Here is a 19561-nt window from a genome sequence, read left to right as displayed (position 1 = left end):
TGATGGAAGGAAGGTCATTGATGAAGAAGCTGAAGATGGTTGGGCTGAGGACACTAACCTGAGGAACTCTTGCAGTGATGTCCTGGAGCAGTGATGACTGAACTCCAACAATCACAATCATTTTCCTTTGTGCTAGGTATGACTCCAAGCAGTGGAGAGTTTTTCCCCTGATTCCCATTGACTCTAGTTTTGCTAGGGCTCCTTGATGCCACACTCGGTCAAATACTGCCTTGATGTCAAGGGCAGTCACTCTCACTTCACCTCAGGGGTTCAGCTCTTTTGTCCATGTTTGAGCCAAGGCTGCAATGAGGTCAGGAGCTGAGTGATCCTAGTGAAACCCAAACTGAGCAGGTTATTGCTAAGCAATTGCCGCTTGATGCACTGTTGATGACCCCTTCCATTACTTTACTGATGATGGAGAGTAGACTGATGGGGCGGTAATTGGCTGAGTTGGATTTGTCCTGGTTTTTGTGTGCAGGACATACCTGGGCAATTTTCCACCTAGCCAGTGTTGTAGCTGTATTGGAACAGCTTGGCTAAGGGCTCGGCAAGTCCTGGAGCACAAGTTTTTAGTACTATTGCCAGAATATTGTCAGGGCCCATAGCCTTTGCAATATCCAGTGCCTTCAGCCATTTCTTGATGTCACGTGGAGTGAATTGAATTGGCTGAAGACTGGCACCCGTAATGCTGGGGACCTCCGGAGGAGGCCGAGATGCTTTCCCCTAATTCCAGATTCTTGGACATCTCCAGTTTTGGTTAATTCACCATTGGTGTCTTCAGCTGCCTGGGCCCCAAGCTCTGGAATTCCCTGTGTAAACCTGTCCACCTCTCCTCCCGAAAGCCTGCCCCTCTGACCAAGCTTTTAATATTGTTTTATTTGGTTCAATGTCACGTTGTGTTTGATAATCGCTCCTGTTGGGACTGCACTGTCGGAGGTGCCATCTTTCGGATGAGATGTCAAACTGAGGCCACTGCTGCTTTCTCGGGCGACCATGAATGATCCCAGGGCACGTTTTTGAAGACGAGCAGGGAAATTTTCCCTGGTGCCCTGGCCAATATTTATCCCTCAGTTAACATCGCAAAAAGAGCAGATTATCTGGCCATTACCACATTCCTTTTTCTGGAATTTTGCTGTGTGGAATATGGCTGCCACATTCTCTGTGTTACAAAAGTGATTCCATTTCAAAAGTACTTCACTGGCTGGAAAGACCTTCGGAATGCCCCGAGGTTGTGCAAGGCATTCTGGAAATTCAAGATAAAAGCAAAAAACTGCGGATGCTGGAAATCCGAAACAAACACAAAAATACCTGGAAGAACTCAGCAGGTCTGACAGCATCTGCAGAGAGGAACACAGTTAACGTTTCGAGTCTGGTACCGGTACGCACTCGAAACGTCAACTGCGTTCCTCTCCGCAGATGCTGTCAGACCTCTGAGTTTTTCCAGGTATTTTTGTTTTTGATTCTGGAAATCCATTTGCCTGGGCCCCAGTCTCTGGAATTTTCTCTCTAAACCTCTCAGTCTCTCCACCTCACTTTCCTCCTTTAAGACACTTCTTAAAACCTGCCTCCTTGACCAAGCTTTTGGTCACCTGACCTAATATCTCCTAAGGTGGCCCAGTGTCAAGCTTTGTTTTATAATGATCCTGTGAAGTACCTTGGGAATGCTTCATTATGGTAAAGGCGCTATATAAATATATAATTTTTGTTCTATAAATGAAAGTTTTTTCCAATCTTTCTGGGTGAAATACACAGGGGAGGTGGATGGGTGAAGTGTTTGGGGTGGAAACCTCACTTTACACTGTACACGGGCAGAACTTAAACAACATTTTAATTATATTAGGATCAAGGGGTCAAACTTCTATCAGCATCTGATTAACCCCCTCTCTTGTGATCTTTTCAAAGCACCTATAATTGGATTAACCTGGGATTGAAGAATAGGCATTGTTCCTTATGTTCCGTGCTGTGTATTTGCCAGTGGGCTTTGCAAGAAGCACAGGGAGCTTATCAGATCGATAAAAAAGAGTTATGTGTCTGAAGACACAGGCCATGCTTTACCCCTCCATCATGCCCCCTGCAACCTCTGCTGCCTTTCTTAAGGTTTCGATAGGGTCAACGTAGAGAAGATGTTTCCACTTGTCAGGGAGACCGGAACTAAGGGCCGTTAACATAAAATAGTCACTAATAACTTCTGGTCAGACTGTGGAACTTGCTAGCACAGGAAGTGGTTGAGGTGAAGAGTATAGATACATTTAGGGGGAAGCTGGATAAACACATGAGGGCGAGAGGAATAGAAGGACATGGTGATAGTGTGAGATGAAGTAGGAGGCTTGTATGGAGCATAAACACCAGCACAGAGCAGACCAGATGGGCCGAATGTCCTGCTCCTGTGCTGTAAGTAGATTAACCTTTGTTTCTTTGTAACGTTGCAATGCACAGCCCAGTCTGCAAAGAGAGCTGCAGGCTACAGAGTGTGTGTAGTGGGTCTGCAGAGTGATGTTGGTCCTGCTTTAGGACCTTCTCAATGTGTTACATCTGATGCTTTCTTTCATAAGTGGCTTTGGCTGCAGCTGGAGTAAATCTAGAGCATCAGCGTCCCCTTGTGGTGAAGTGCAGCGACCTTCAGAGTTAAAGTTATCAGACCGCACACAATTATTGCTTCATTAAAAAATAGAAGCAGGAATAGACGATTCGACCCCTGGAGCCTGCCCCATCACTCAATAAGATCATGGCTGATCTAATTGTGGCCTCAACTCCACTTTCCTGTCTACCCCCCCTAACCTTTGATTCCCTTGTCAATCAAAAATCTGTCAACTCTCTCTTGAATATATTCAGTCAGCCTCCATTGCTCACTGTTGAAGAGAATTACAAGCTTGAGTATTGCTGAAAAAAGAGACATGTCGAAGTTTTTCGTCTTGCACTCATCAGGACATTCGCAAGAATACCAATATGGCGGGGGGGGGGGGGGGGGGGGGAGGGGGGGGGGGGGGAAGAACATCAATTTATACTGTATGTGAAGAGAATGCTGATTGGTGGGCAAATAGCATTGCCATGGAGAATGCACCAATGATGGTGACTGACTGTTAACTGCTAAGCATTGTTTGAAATTTTAAACCAGGCAGCTTGACCCTGATTGGCCAAGGCATTTCCCTGAGCAATGCACCAGCAAGAGTCAATCACTTATTTTGTTTAGCTGAAACAGGCGCAGTGTACGTGTTCCGTCTGCAAAGAACAGGACCCTGTGTATATGTAACTTGCAGTACACACAAACGCCCCACACTGCGAGCCCGACTGACAATCTTAAATTGGTTGTCAGCGTAATTCTTCGCACACTGAAGACTATTTAGCAAATATTGTCCAATCGCGGAATCACATCTAATGTTGGACACTGAGTTTTGCAAGCACGGGCTGGTTGGATACGACCTGTACCTTGCCTGTTTCGAACAGTGGAAGGGATGTGCTGTTTGATATGATCCACCAGTCTTTGGGATGTACGGCCTACATACCTAGCATCACACTAGTACTGAAATTCATATACCACTTATTTGTGTGATAGGCAGAATGTCTTTTTGGCTTGACGGCAGCATCCTGTTTGTGGCGAATACCACTCGTGTAGCAGCATGAAACAGCTAGTTTCATCTGTTGCTCAAATTTTTGAGATACTTTGCCCTTCCAGGGTAATCTAAAGTAGACTGGGCAATTTTCAGGTCGAAAGTGACGGCCTTAGGCCCGTTGGGTTTGCACGATATACAGCGCAAAATGATCTGAACAGGATAGCCATTATCCTGCGGGATGTCTTTGACACGCCCTATTTCAGCATCAAGCTTGCATGGTAAGCAAATGGCTTGGGCCCAATTTACGAGGTTGCCAATAAAGCCAATCTTATAGCACGTGGAACTGTAAGAACCCCAACGCACATATTGACCAGTGAAGATAGGCTTGTGGTAGACCATGATGGGAAACCCCCTGGCAGACTTCTCAACTAGTACATTAAGGAAGAAGAATTCAAAGGTGAAATTGAGGACGGGATGGAGCAGCCTGGTTTAAATTTCAATAATGTTTGGCAGTTAACTGTCAGTCACCATCAGTGGTGCATTCTCGTTGGCAATGCCACTTGCCGACCAATCAGCATTCAAGGCAAAAAGCTTCAACATCTTTTTTTCAGCAATACTGAAGTTCTGTACGACCAGATGACTATTAGAATTACAAACACTGTTGACCCTCTGAGAGAAGAAATTCCTCCTCATCTCCATCTTAAATCAGAGACCCCTTATTTTTAAACTGTGCCCCTAGTTCTAGACTCTAGAAGTTTACCCTGAACAGAGGATGTGGTGGCATAGTGGTATTGTCACTGGACTAGTGAAGACCCAGGGTAATGCTCTAGGGTCCTGGGTTCAATGACGGACTGGTGGGAGATGGTGGGAGATGGTGGAAGATGGTGGAATTTGAATGTAATAAAAATCTGGAATTAAAAGTTTAATGATAACCATGAATTAATTGCTGTTTATCTAGTTCATGAATTCCCTTTAGGGGAGGAAATCTGCCATCCTTACCCGGATGTGACTCTTAACAGCCCTCTGAAATGGCTGAGTAAACCACTTAGTTGTATCAAACCGTTACAAAGTCCAGAAGGAATGAAACCGGACATGCCACTCAGCGTTGACGTAGGCATCAGAAATGACAACGGCAATCTCAGCCCTGTCAACTCTGCAAAGTCCTCCTTACTAACATCTGGTGGCTTGTGCCAAAATTGGGAGAGCTGCCTCACAGACTAGTCAAGCAACAGCCTGACATAATCACCCTCACGGAATCAAACCTTACAGATAATGTCCCAGACACCAACATCACCACCCCTGTGCATGTCTTGCTGGTGCGACAGCAGAGGTGGTGGCACAGTGATATACAGTCATGAGGGAGTTACCACTTGGAGCTGGCAAGGGCACAGAATGTACTCTGGGTGGGGGACTTCAATGTCCATCATCAAGAGTGGGTTGGTAGCATCACTACTGACTGAGCTGGCCGAGACTTAGAGGACATAGCTGCTAGATCGGGTCTGCGGCAGGCGGTGAGGGAACCAACAAGAGGGAAAAATATACTTGACCTCATCCTCACCAACATGCCTGCTGCAGATATATCTCTCCATGATAGTACTTGTAGGAGTGACCACTGCACAGTCATTGTGGAGGCGAAGACCTGTCTTCACATTGAGGGTACCCTCCATCGTGTTGTGCAGCACTACCACAATGCTAAATGGGATAGATTTTGAACAGATCTAGCAACTAAATACTGGGCATCCATGAGGCGCTATGGGCCATCAGCAGCAGAATTGTACTCGAACACAATCTGTAAACTTATGGCCCAGCATATCCCCCACTCTACCATTACCATCAAACAGGGGATCAACCCTGGTGAGGTGTCAACCTGGTGAAGCTACAGCACAGGACTACTTGCGTGCCAAACAGCATAAGCAGCAAGCAATAAACAGAGCTAAGCGATTCCACAACCAGTGGATTAGATCTAAGCTCTGCAGTCCTGCTACATCCAGTCGTGAATGGTGATGGTCAACTAAGCAACTCACTGGACGAGGAGGTTCCACATATATCCCCATCCTCAATGTTGGAGGAGCCCAGCACATTAGCTCAAAACATAAGGCTGAAGCGTTTGCAACAATCTTCAGCCTGGCATGCCGAGGGATGATCCATTTCTCCTCCAGAGGTCCCCAGCATCACAGATGCCAGTCTTCAGCCAATTCAATTCACTCCATGTGATATCAAGAAATGGCTGAAGGCACTGGATACTGCAAAGGCTATGGGCCCTGACAATATTCCGGCAATAGTACTGAAGACTTGTGCTCCAGACCTTGTCGAGCCCCTAGCCAAGCTGTTCCAGTGCAGCTACAATACTGGCATCTACCCGGCTATGTGGAAAATTGCCCAGGTATGTCCTGCACACAAAAAGCAGGATAAATCCAACCTAGCCAATTACTGCCCCAACAGTCTACTCTCCATCAGTAAATGAATGGGTCAGGACATCAACAGTGCTATCAAGAGGCACTTGCTTAGCAATAACCTGCTCACTGATGCCCAGTTTGGGTTCCGCCAGGGCCACTCAGCTCCTGACCTCATTACAGCCTTGGTTCAAACATGGACAAAAGAGCTGAACTCCCAAGGTGAGGTGAGAGGGACATCAAGGCAGCATTTGACCGAGTGTGGCATCAAGGAGCCCTAGCAAAACTGGAGTCAATGTAAATCAGGGGGAAAGCTCTCTGCTGGTTGCAGTCACACCTAGCACAAAGGAAGATGGTTGTGGTTGTTGGAGGTCAGTCATCTCAGCTCCAGGGCATCACTGCAGGAGTTCCTCAGGGTAGTGTCCTCGGCCCAACCATCTTCAGCTGCTTCATCAATGACCTTCCTTCCATCATAAGATCAGGAATGGGGATGTTCGCTGATGATTGTGTAATGTTCAGCACCATTCGTGGCTCCTCAGATACTGAAGTAGTCCATGTCTAAATGCAGCTAGACCTGGACAATATCCAGACCTGGGCTGACAAGTGGCAAGTAGCATTTAAACCACACAAGTGTCAGGCAATGACCATCTCCAACAAGAAAGAATCTAACCATCGCCCCTTGATTTTCAATGGCATTACTATCACCGAATCCTACAATTATCAACATCCTGGGGGTTGCCGTTGGCCAGAAACTGAACTGGACTAGCCATATAAATACTGTGGCTACAAGAGCAGTACAGAGGTTAGGAATCCTGCAGTGAGTAACTCACCTCCTGACTCCCCAAAGCCTGTCCACCACAGGGGTGTGATGGAATACTCCCCACTTGCCTGGATGAGTGCAGTTCCCACAACACTCAAGAAGCTCGACGCCATCCAGGACAAAGCAGCCACTTGACTGGCACCACATCCACAAACATTCACTCCCTCCACCACCAACGCACAGTAGCAGCAGTGTGTACCATCTACAAGATGCACTGCAGGAATTCACCAAGGCTCCTTCGTCAGCACCTTCCAAACCCACGATCGCTGCCATCTAGAAGGACAAGGGCAGCAGATAGATGGGAACACCACCACCTGGAAGTTCCCCTCCAAGTCACTCACCATCCTGACTTGGAAATATATCACCGTACCTTCACTGTCGCTTGGTCAAAATCCTGGAACTCCTTCCCTAACAGCACTGTGGGTGTATCTACACCATATGGACTGCAGCAGTTTAAGAAGGCAGCTCACCACCACCTTCTCAAGGGCAATTAGGGATGGACAACAAATACTGGTCTAGCCAGCAACATCCACACCTTGTGAATGAATTTTTAAAAATCCACACTGTCAAGGTCCCTCAGGATCTTATGTTTCAAAAAGGTCACCGATCGTTCTTTGAAGCTTCTTTGAAGACCCAACCTGCTCAACCTTTCACCCCATGAGTCAGCCTAATGAACCTACTCTGAACTGCCTCCTATGCCAGTATATCCTTCCTTCATTTAATGGAGTAGGGTTGACTTTCTTGTTGAAACTTTTGTAATCCTGCCTGTACCCAGCTGCTGCTGAATCCCTCGTCTGTGCCTTTGTCACCTAGCTCGATGATTCCCACACACTTCTGGTCGGCCTCCCATCCTCCACTCCCGTCCTTCAACTCATCCAAAACTCTGCTGTCACTGAGCCCCATTCACCCCTCACCCGCTCTGCTCACTGACCAGTCCGGCATCTTCTTGATGTCCAAATCCCTCCATGGCCTCACCCCCTCCCTATCTCTGTAATCTCCTCCACCTCGACCACCCTCTGAGGTATCTGTGCTCCTCTGAACCCAGCCTCTTGATTTGCATCAGCCCGCCATTGGCGGCCGTGCCTTCAGCCGCCTGGGCACGAAGCTCTGGAACTCCTCTCTAAACCCGTCTGTCTCACTCTCTCGCTCATCGTTTAAGACATTCCTTTGAAACCTCCCTCTTTAACCAAGCTTTTCATTGTCTGCCCTGATATCATTATGTGCCTCGGTGTCAAATTTGCTTTATCATGCTCTTGGGAATTGTCTTTGGATGTTTTAAAAACAAAAAACTACTGCGGATGCTGGAAATCCAAAACAAAAACAGAATTACCTGGAAAAACTCAGCAGGTCTGGCGTTCTGTTGAAGGGTCATGTGGACTCAAAACGTCGACTCTTTTCTTCTCCACCGATGCTGCCAGACCTGCTGAGTTTTTCCAGGTAATTCTGTTTTTGTTTTGGATGTTTTACTATGTTAAAGGCGCTATCTAAAGGCAAGTTATTGTTATTGAACCAATGTATTCAGGACATCCGCAGGCAAAGGATAGAAACAGCCAGTAACCATGTGAGTTTTTCCCATCATGGTCTCAGCTCCATCTACTCAATCTGGTGATGGGATTTCTGTGAAATTGTGAGCGGTTCCTCAGTGAAGAGTGAAATGATCAGATTATTTCCCCATTCCGACTCTCCGTCATTCACACCTGACTCGTGATAGCCAGGGACCTCATCCACACCCAGCACCATTCCATCAGGAACCATCCTGGATTGCTGTTACCGATCTCCCTGCCTAGACAAACCCAATTCCATTCCCAACCAAATATTTACCCAATTATTTTTTGTGGTAAATTCAAGGAAAAGCAGAAAGAACTGCATTCCTGACACACCTTGCAGGACCTCAGAATGCTCCAAAGCGTTTCACATCCAACCCAGTACTTTCCTGCAGCGCAGTCACTGCCATTGGTGCAGTTAACTCAGAGGGCTGGTGTCCGCTACAGAATAACACCAATAGCACATGTTCAATTCCCATCTCAGCTGAGGTAGACTCAGTGCCTTACTCCTCAACCTGGCCCTGAGAGAGGGAAGCAATGACAAGCCACCACTGACTGAAACGACCAAGAAAACAGCTCAGGATGAAGAATTGGCAGACACTGAGGCAAGGACCCACCATCAGGCTTTTTCTTCGTTCATTCACAGGATGTGGGCTTCGCTGGCTGGGCTAGCATTTATTGCCCATCCCCTAGTTGCCCCTTACAAGGTGGTGGTGAGCTGCCTTCTTGAACCGCTGCAGTCCATATGTATAGGTACACCCACAGTGCTGTTAGGAAGGGAGTTGCAGGATTTTGACCCAGCGACAGTGAGGGAATGGCGATATATTTCCAAGTCAAGCTGGTGAGTGACTTGGAGGGGAACTTCCAAGTGGTGGTGTTCCCATCTATCTGCTGCCCTTGTCCTTCTAGATGTTAATGGTTGTGGGTTTGGGAGGTGCTGTCTAAGGAGCCTTGGTGAATTCCTGCAGTGCATCTTGTAGATGGTACACACCTAGGCTACTGTGTGTCGGTGGTGGAGGGAGTGAATGTTTGTGGATGTGGTGCCAATCAAGCGGCTGCTTTGTCCTGGAAGGTGTCAAGCTTCTTGAGTGTTGTGGGTGCTGCACTCATCCAGGCAAGTGGGGAGTATTCCATCACACTCCTGACTTGTGCCTTGTAGATGGTGGACAGGCTTTGGGGAGTCAGGAGGTGAGTTAATCGTCGCAGGATTCCTAGCCTCTGACCTGCTCTTGTAACCACAGTATTTATATGGCTAGTCCAGTTCAGTTTCTGGCCAACGGTAACCCCCAGGATGTTGATAGTTGTAGGATTCAGTGATAGTAATGCCATTGAACATCAAGGGGCGATGGTTAGATTCTCTCTTGTTGGAGGTGGTCATTGCCTGACACCTGTGTGGTGTGGATGTTACTTGCCACTTGTCAGCCCAGGTCTGGATATTGTCCAGGTCTAGCTGCATTTAGACATGGACTACTTCAGTATCTAAGCAGCCACGAATGGTGCTGAACATTGTGCAATCATCAGCAAACATCCCCATTCCTGACCTTGTGATGGAAGGAAGGTCATTGATGAAGCAGCTGAAGGTGGTTGGGCCGAGGACACTACCCTGAGGAACTCCTGCAGTGATGCCCTGGAGCTGAGATGACTGACCTCCAACAACCACAACCATCTTCCTTTGTGCTAGGTATGACTCCGACCAGCAGAGAGATTTCCCCCTGATTCCCATTGACTCCAGTTTTGCTAGGGCTCCTGGATGCCACCCTCGGTCAAATGCAGCCTTGATGTCAAGGGCAGTCACTCTCACCTCACCTTGGGAGTTCAGCTCTTTTGTCCATGTTTGAACTAAAGCTGTAATGAGGTCAGGACTGAGTGGCCCTGGCGGAACCCAAACTGAGTGTCAGTGAGCAGGTTATTACTAAGCAAGTGCCGCTTGATAGCATTGATGATGACCCCTTCAATTACTTTACTGATGATCAAGAGTAGACTGATGGGGTGGTAATTGGCCGGGTTGGAGTTGTCCTGCTTTTTGTGTACAGGACATACCTGGGCAATTTTTCACATAAGCAGGTAGATGCCAGTGTTGTAGCTGTACTGGAACAGCTAGGGGCTTGGCAAGTTCAGGAACGCAGGCCTTCAGTACTATTTACTGGAATATTGTCAGGGCCCATAGCCTTTGCAATATCCAGTGCCTTCAGCCATTTCTTGATGTCACGTGGAGTGAATTGAATTGGCTGAAGACTGGCATCTGTGATGCTGGGGACCTCCGGAGGAGGCCTAGGTGGATCATCCACTCGGCACTTCTGGCTGAAGATTGTTGCCAATACTTCAGCCTTATCTTTTGCACTGACGTGCTGGGCTCCTCCATCATTGAGGATGGGGATATTTGTGCAACCTCCTCCTCCAGTGATTTGTTTAATTGCCCACCAACATTCACAAGATGTGGCAGGATTGCAGAGCTTATATCTAATCTGTTGATTGTGGGATCGCTTAGCTCTGTCTATCATTTGCTGCTTATGATGTCTGGCACACAAGTAGTCCTGTGTTGTAGCTTCACCAGGTTAACACCTCATTTTTAGGTATGCCTGGTGCTGCTCCTGGCATGCTCTCCTGCACTCTTCATTGAACCAGGGTTGATCCCCTGTCTTGGTGGATAATGGTAGAGTGGGGAAAATGCCGGGCCATGAGTTTACAGATTGTGTTTGAGTACAATTCTGCTGCTGCTGATGGCCCTCAGTGCCTCATGGATGCCCAGTCTTTAGTTGCTAGATCTGTTCGAAATCTATCCCATTTAGCACGGTGGTAGTGCCACACAACACGATACAGGGTATTCTCAATGTGAAGACGGGACTTCGTCTCCAAATGACTGTGCGGTGGTCACTCCTACCGATACTGTCATTGACAGATGCATCTGTGGCAGGCAGGTTGGTGAGGATGAGGTCAAGTATGTTTTTCCCTCTTGTTGGTTCCCTCACCACCTGCCACAGACCCAGTCTGGCAGCTATGTCCTTTAGGACTCAGCCAGCTCGGTCAGTAGTAGTGCTACCGAGGCACTCTTGGTGATGGACATTGAAGTCCCCCACCCAGAGTACATTCTGTGCCCTTGACACCCTCAGTGCTTCCTCCAAGTGGTACTCAACATGGAGGAGCATTGATTCATCAGCTGAGGGAGGGCAGTACATGGTAATCAGCAGGAGGTTTCCATGCCCATGTTTGACCTGATGCCATGAGGCTTCATGGGGTCCAGAGTCGATGTTGGGGACTCCCAGGGCAACTCCCTCCCCACTGTATACCACTGTGCCACCACCTCTGCTGGGCCTGTTCTGCCGGTGGGACTTGACATACCCAGGGATGGTGATGGTGGTGTCTGGGACATTATTTGTCAGGTATGATTCCGTGAGGATGACTATGTCAGGCTGTTGCTTGACTAGTCTGTGAGGCAGCTCTCCTAATTTTGGCACCAGACCTCAGATGTTAGTAAGGAGGACTTTGCAGAGTTGACAGGGCTGAGTTTGCCTTTGTCATTTCTGGTGCCTAGATCGATGCTGGCTGGTCCGTCCAGTTTCATTCCTGAGCACACATGACACCCACTGTAATGTATGACATACTGCAGCCAATTTGTTCATACAGGAACCCACAGAGAGCAATGAGGTTTTGGCCAGATATTCTGTTGTGGTGATGTTGGATTGTGGGATATGTGTTGCATCAGCTGATGGATGTTTTGAGGAGAAAGTTGAAGTGACTGGTGTTCAGGGTTAACCTCTGACCTCAACCCAAGGTTGCAGAGTGAGGTTTCCTGCGAGAAATCCTCTGATAATGATATTTGCTCTTTGTGAGAGGATTGAGAAATCACCGATCACATAGATCCACAGCCTGATATATTACAAACTTTACACTTCAGCCTAGTCATCAGCCATGGCTCAGTGAGAAGCTCCCTCAGTCCTGAGTCCGAAGGTTGTGGGTTTAAGTCCCATTCCAAGGACTTGAACACAAAATCAAAAGACACAGGAGCAGGAGGAGACCATTCAGCATCTTGAACTACCTCCACCATTCAGTAAGATGAGGGCTGACAATCCAAGGCAGTACTGAGGGAGTGCTGCACTATCGGAGAGTCAGTACTGAGGGAGCGCTGCACTGTCGGAGGGTCAGTACTGAGGGAGTGCTGCACTGTCGGAGGGTCAGTACTGAGGGAGTGCTGCACTGTCGGAGGGTCAGTACTGAGGGAGCGCTGCACTGTCAGAGGGTCAGTACTGAGGGAGTGCTGCACTGTCGGAGGGTCAGTACTGAGGGAGCGCTGCACTGTCGGAGGGTCAGTACTGAGGGAGTGCTGCACTGTCGGAGGGTCAGTACTGAGGGAGCGCTGCACTGTCAGAGGGTCAGTACTGAGGGAGCGCTGCACTGTCGGAGGGTCAGTACTGAGGGAGTGCTGCACTGTCGGAGGGTCAGTACTGAGGGAGTGCTGCACTGTCGGAGGATCAGTACTGAGGGAGTGCTGCACTGTCGGAGGGTCAGTACTGAGGGAGTGCTGCACTGTCGGAGGGTCAGTACTGAGGGAGCGCTGCACTGTCGGAGGGTCAGTGCTGAGGGAGTGCTGCACTGTCGGACGGTCAGTATTGAGGGTGTGCTGCATTGTTCGAGGGACAGTACTGAGGGAGTGCTGCACTGTCGGACGGTCAGTATTGAGGGTGTGCTGCATTGTTCGAGGGACAGTACTGAGGGAGTGCTGCACTGTCGGAGGGTCAGTACTGAGGGAGCACTGCACTGTCGGAGGGTCAGTGCTGAGGGTGTGCTGCATTGTTCGAGGGACAGTACTGAGGGAGTGCTGCACTGTCGGAGGGTCAGTACTGAGGGAGCGCTGCACTGTTGGAGGGTCAGTACTGAGGGAGTGCTGCACTGTCGGAGGGTCAGTACTGAGGGAGTGCTGCACTGTTGGAGGATCAGTACTGAGGGAGTGCTGCACTGTCAGAGGGTCAGTACTGAGGGAGTGCTGCACTGTCGGAGGGTCAGTACTGAGGGAGCGCTGCACTGTCGGAGGGTCAGTACTGAGGGAGTGCTGCACTGTCGGAGGGTCAGTACTGAGGGAGCGCTGCACTGTCAGAGGGTCAGTGCTGAGGGAGTGCTGCACTGTCGGAGGGTCAGTACTGAGGGAGCGCTGCACTGTCGGAGGGTCAGTGCTGAGGGAGTGCTGCACTGTCGGAGGGTCAGTGCTGAGGGAGTGCTGCACTGTCAGATTTGCCACCATTTGTTTGATACATTAAACTGAGCCCCATCTGCTCTCTGCAGCTAATGTAAATGGTCTCCATGCTCAGTGCTGGAAGAGGAACAGGGGAGTTCATTCCCGTTTCCTGGTCAATGTTCATTCTTCAACCAGCATCACTAAAACAGATTATCTGGTCATTACCACATTGCTGTTTGTGGGAGCTTGCTGTGTCCAAATTTCCTGGCTGTCACATTTCCTGCATTGCATACCAACATACGAAATAGGAGCAAAGTAGGTCATTTGGCCTCTTGAGCCATTCAATAAGATCATGGCTCATTTGTTTGTGTTTCGATTTCCACATTCGCATCTAACCCCGATAACTTTTGATTCCCTTGCCTAACAAGAATCTATCTACCTCTGCCTTAAAAAATATTCACCGCATCCACCACCTTCTGAGGCTGAGAGCTCCAAAGTTGCACAACCCTCTGAGAGAAAAAACTTCTCATCTCTGTCCTAAAAGGGCGACCCCTAATTTTAAAACAGTGCCCCCTAGTTCTGAACTCGCCCACAAGAGGAAACATCCTTTCGACATCCATCTTGTCAATACTGTTCAGGATCTTATATACTTCAATCAAATCACCCCTCACTCTTCTAAACTCCAGTGGAAACAAGCCCAGTCTGTCCAACCTTTCCTCATAAGACAACCCACTCATTCCAGGTATCAATCTAGTAAACCTCCTCTGAACCACCTCCAGTGCATTAACACCCTTCCTTAAATAAGGAGACCAAAACTGTATGCAGTTTTCAATTTGTGGTCTCACCAATGCCCTGTATAATTGAAGCATAACATCCTTACTTTTATAAAGGGAAAATACTGTGGATGCTGGAAATCTGAAACAGAAACAAAAAATGCTGGAAAAACTCAGCAGGTCTGACAGCATCTGTGGAGAGAAAGACAGAGTTAACGTTTCGAGTCCGTATGACTCTTCTTCTGAGCTAAAGGGAAGTGGAAATGTGGTGAAATATATACTGTTTAAGGAGGGCTGGAGTAGGTGAAGCTGAATAGAAGCTTCAGCGATAGGCGGAGGCAAAGGAGAGATTGTGAAAGATGTCATAAATAAAAGGTCAAAGGGTTGTTAATAGTGGTGGCACTGGCTAAAGGAGGTGCTAATGGTGACATTATGAGTGGAAAGCAGAATGTGATAATGGCAGGACCAGGGTAAGCACTCTGGAAAGTGACAGACGCACTAGTGGAGGTGGGGTGGGTGGGGAGGGAACGGTGGTGGGAATAAAGGTCGAAAAGGCTAAAAGCTGGGGATAAAACAGTGTATAAAAATGGGAATAAATTTTAAAAATAATAATAATGAAAATGAGTGTGGAAAAAAAATAGATAAATCAAACTTAAAAAATAAAAATGAATATAGAAAAAAGTGGGGGATCAAAAATGGGTGAAGATGGAGGAGAGAGTTCATGGTCTGAAGTTGTTGAGCTCAATATTTAGCCCGGAAGGCTGTAAAGTGCCTAGTCGGAAGATGAGGTGCTGTTCCTCCAGTTTGCATTGAGCTTCACTGGAACATTGCAGCAGGCCAAGGACAGACATGTGGGCATGAGAGCAGGGTGGTGTGTTGAAATGGCAAGTGACAGGGAGGTCTGGGTCATGCTTGCGGACAGACCGAAGGTGTTCTGCAAAGTGATCACCCAGTCTACGTTTGGTCTGTCCAATGTAGAGGAAACCGCATTGGGAGCAACGAATGCAGTAGATTAATTGAGGGAAGTGCTAATGAAGCGCTGCTTCACTTGAAAGGAGTGTTTGGGCTCTTGGACGTTGAGGAGGGGTAAGTAAAGGGGCAGGTGTTGCACCTTCTGCGATTGCATGGGAAGGTGCCGCGGGAGGGGGTTGAGGTGTTAGGGGTGATGGAGGAGTGGACCAGGTTGTCCCAGAGGGAACGATCCCTACGGAATGCTGATATGGGGGGGTGAAGGTAAGATGTGTTTCATGGTGGCATCATGCTGGAGTTGGCGGAAATGGCGGAGGATGATCCTTTGAATGCGGAGGCTGGTGGGGTGAAAAGTGAGGACAAGGGGGACCCTATCATGGATCTGGGAGGGAGAGGAAGGTGCGAGGCGGAGGTGCGGGAGATGGGCCTGACACGGTTGAGGGCCCTGTCAACCACCGTGGGTGAGAAACCTCGATTAAGGAAGAAGGAAGACATGTCAGAAGAACTGTTTTGGAAAGTGGCACATCAGAACAAATGCAACGGAGGTGAAGGAACTGAGAGAATGGGATAGAGTCCTTACAGGAAGCAGGGTGTGAGGAGCTGTAGTTGAGGTAGCTGTGGGAGTCGCTAGGCTTGTAATGAAAATTGGTGGACAGTCTATCACCAAAAATTGAGACAGAGAGGTCAAGGAAGGGAAGGGAAGTGTCAGTGATGGACCATGTGAATGTGATAGAGGGGTGGAAATTGGAAGCAAAATTGATATATTTCCACAGGTCCAGGTGAGAGTATGAAGCGGCACCGAAATAGCCATCGATGTACCGGAGAAAGAGTTGTGGGAGGAGGCCTGAGTAGGACTGGAACAAGGAATGTTCCATATACCCCATAAAGAGACAGGCATAGCTGGGGACCATGCGGGTACCCACAGCCACACCTTTTATTTGGAGGAAGTGAGACAAGTTTATGGAGAAATTGTTCGGTGAGAGAACAATTTTAGCCAAACAGAGGAGAGTGATGGTGGATGGGGATTGTTTGAGCCTCTGTTCAAGGAAGACCATCCTGGTGGGAGATGGAGGTGTGGAGGGATTGGACGTCCATGGTGAAGAGGAGGCAGTTAGTGCCAGGGAACTGGAAATTGTTGATATGACGTAGGGCATCAGAGGAATCGCGGATGTAGGTGGGAAGAGACTGGACAAGGGGAGAGAGAACGGAGTCAAGATAGGAAGGAATGAGTTCCATGGGGCAGGAACAGGCTGACACGATTGGTCTACAGGGACAGCCCTGTTTGTGGATTCTGGGTAGGGGGTAGAAGTGGGCTGTCCAAAGTTGGGAGACTATGAAGTTGGAAGCTGTGGAGGGAAGATCTCCAGAGGACAGTCCTGGAAACAATGGCTTGATGTTCAGTGGTGGGGTCATGGTCCAGGGGGAGGTTGGAAGAAGTATCTGAGAGTTGGTGCTCAGCCTCTGCGAGGTAGAGGTCAGTGCGCCAGACAACAACAGCACCACCCTTGTCGGTGGGTTTGATAACAAAGTCAGGGTTGGACCTAAGGGAACGGAGTGCGGCAAGTTCAGAAGGAGACAGGTTAGCGTGGGTGAGAGGGGTAGAGAAATTGAGACGGTCGATGTCACGCCGACAGTTCTCAATGAAAAGATCAAGAGCAGGTAAGAGGCCAGAGGGCCAGGTGGAGGGAGAAGGCTGGAGGCAGGAGAAAGGATCCGTTGAACGGGGAGAGGATTCCTGCCCAAAGAAGTGAGCACGGAGACGAAGGCGGCAGAAGAAGAGTTCAGCATCGTGCCCAGCCCGAAATTCATTGCTGTTCTTGCCGCATCCTGAGATCCACACACAGTGCCCTGCGCCACCACATGAACACACTCGACCTCTCCCTCCAGCAGCACCGACTCACCCTATCTCTAAACTGTCCTTGTCCCCACTTTCATTTTATTCTTCGTCTCATCTGACGCCTTAACAAGAAACTTTGTCTCTTCCTTTCAGGTGCTAAGGAACACAAGCTCCAACAAGTCATTGATGCCAAAGCCCATCCAGGACCCTCCACCCCTGCCCGTCCCTCTGACACCATCCCACCTTCTAATCCCAGCCCCGGCTGTGTATTCACCATACCCTCTGACCTTCCCCTCTCTGCTGCTGAACGTTCAGTACTCAGCAAAGGATTCAGTTTCATACCCTTACATCCTCACCTCAATGAATTTCGGGCTCGGCACGATGCTGAACTCTTCTTCCGCCGCCTTCGTCTCCGTGCTCACTTCTTTGGGCAGGAGTCCTCTCCCCGTTCAACGGATCCTTTCTCCTGCCTCCAGTATTCTCCCTCCACCTGGACCCCTCCATCTGGCCTCTTACTTGCTCTTGATTTTTTCATTGAGAACTGTCGGCGTGACATTGGCTGTCTTAATTTCTCTGCCCCTCTAACCCACTCCAACCTGTCTCCTTCTGAACTTTCCACACTCCATTCTCTCAGGTCCAACCCTGACTTCGTCATCAAACCTGCCTACAAGGGTGGTGCTGTTGTTGTCTGGCGTACTGACCTCTACCTCGCAGAGGCTTAGCGCAAACTCTCAGACACTTCCTCCTACCTCCTCTTCACCATGGATGTCCAATCCATCTACACCTCCATCTCCCACCAGGATGGTCTGAGGGCTCTCTGCTTCTTCCTTGAACAGAGGCCCGAACAATCCCCATCCACCACTACTCTCCTCCACCTGGCTGAACTTGTTCTCTCACTGAACAATGTCCCTTTAAACTTGCCTCACTTCCTCCAAATAAAAGGTGTGGCTATGGTTACCTGCAAGGGTCCCAGTCATGCCTGTCTCTTTATGGGGTATGTGGAACATTCCTTGTTCCAGTCCTACTCAGGCCCCCTCCCACAATTCTTTGTCGGTACATCGATGGCTATTTCGGTGCCGCTTCATACTCTCACCTGGACCTGTTAATTTTGCTTCCAATTTCCACCCCTCCATCACTTCCACATGGTCCAACTCCGACACTTCCCTTTCCTTCCTTGACCTCTCTGTCTCAACTTCTGGTGATAAACTGTCCACCAATATTCATTACAAGCCTACCGACTCCCACGGCTACCTCGACTACAGCTCCTCACACTCTGCTTCCTGTAACGACTCCATCCCATTCTCTCAGTTCCTTCGCCTCCATCGCATCTGTTCTGATGATGCCACTTTCCAAAACAGTGCTTCTGGCATGTCTCCCTTCTTCCTTAACCGAGGTTTTCCACTCATGGTGGTTGACAACCATGTCCGACCCATCTCCTGCGCCTCTGCCCTCACACCTTCCTTTCCCTCCCAGAAGCAAGTGCTCATTTTTCACTCCACCAGCCTCCGCATTCAAAGGATCATCCTCTGCCATTTCTGCCAACTCCAGCATGATGCCACCACCAAATACATCTTCCCTTCACTCCCTGTGTCGGCATTCCGTAGGGACCGTTCCCTCCGGGACACCCTGGTCCACTCCTCCATCACCTCCAACACCTCAACCCCCTCCACGGCACCTTCCCATGCAATTGCAGAAGGTGCAACACCTGCTCCTTTGCTTCCCCCCTCCTCACCGTCCAAGGGCCCAAACACTCCTTTCAGGTGAAGCAGCACTTCACTTGCACCTCCCTCAATTTAGTCTACTGCATTCGTTGCTCCCAATGCGATATCCTCTACATTGGAGAGACCAAACGCAGACTGGGTGACCGCTTTGTGGAACACCTTTGGCCTGTATGCAAGCATGGCCCAGACCTCCCTGTCGCTTACCATTTCAACACATCACCCTGCTCTCATGCCCACATGTCCATCCTTGGCCTGCTGCATTGTTCCAGTGAAACTCACCGCAAACTGGAGGAACAGCACCTCATCTTCCGACTAGGCACTTTACAGCCTTCTGGACTTAACATTGAGCTCAACAACTTCAGACCATGAACTCTCTCCTCTATCCTCACCCCTTTTTTTATCCCCTTTTTTCAATATTCACTTTTATTTTTAAATTTTTATCTATTTATTTTTTCCCGCAGTCATTTTCATTATTATTATTTTTAAAATTTATTTCCATTTTTGTTCATTGTTTTATCCCCAGCTTTTAGCCTTTTCGATCCTTAGTCCCACCTTCCCCTTCCCCCACCCCACCCCCAATAGGGCATCTGTCACTTTCCAGGGTGCTTACCCTGGTCCTGCCATTATCACATTCTGCTTTCCACTCTTAATGTCACCTCCTTTAGCCAGTACCACCACTATTAACAACCCTTTGACCTTTTATTTATGACATCTTTCGCAATCTCTCCTTTGCCCCCACCTATCGCTGAAGCTTCTATCCAGCTTCACCTGTTCCGCCCCCCC

This window comes from Cetorhinus maximus, chromosome 9 (assembly GCF_964194155.1).
Source record: "Cetorhinus maximus chromosome 9, sCetMax3.hap1.1, whole genome shotgun sequence".
In the NCBI taxonomy this organism is placed as follows: domain Eukaryota; kingdom Metazoa; phylum Chordata; class Chondrichthyes; order Lamniformes; family Cetorhinidae; genus Cetorhinus; species Cetorhinus maximus.
This window is presented reverse-complemented; position numbering follows the sequence as displayed.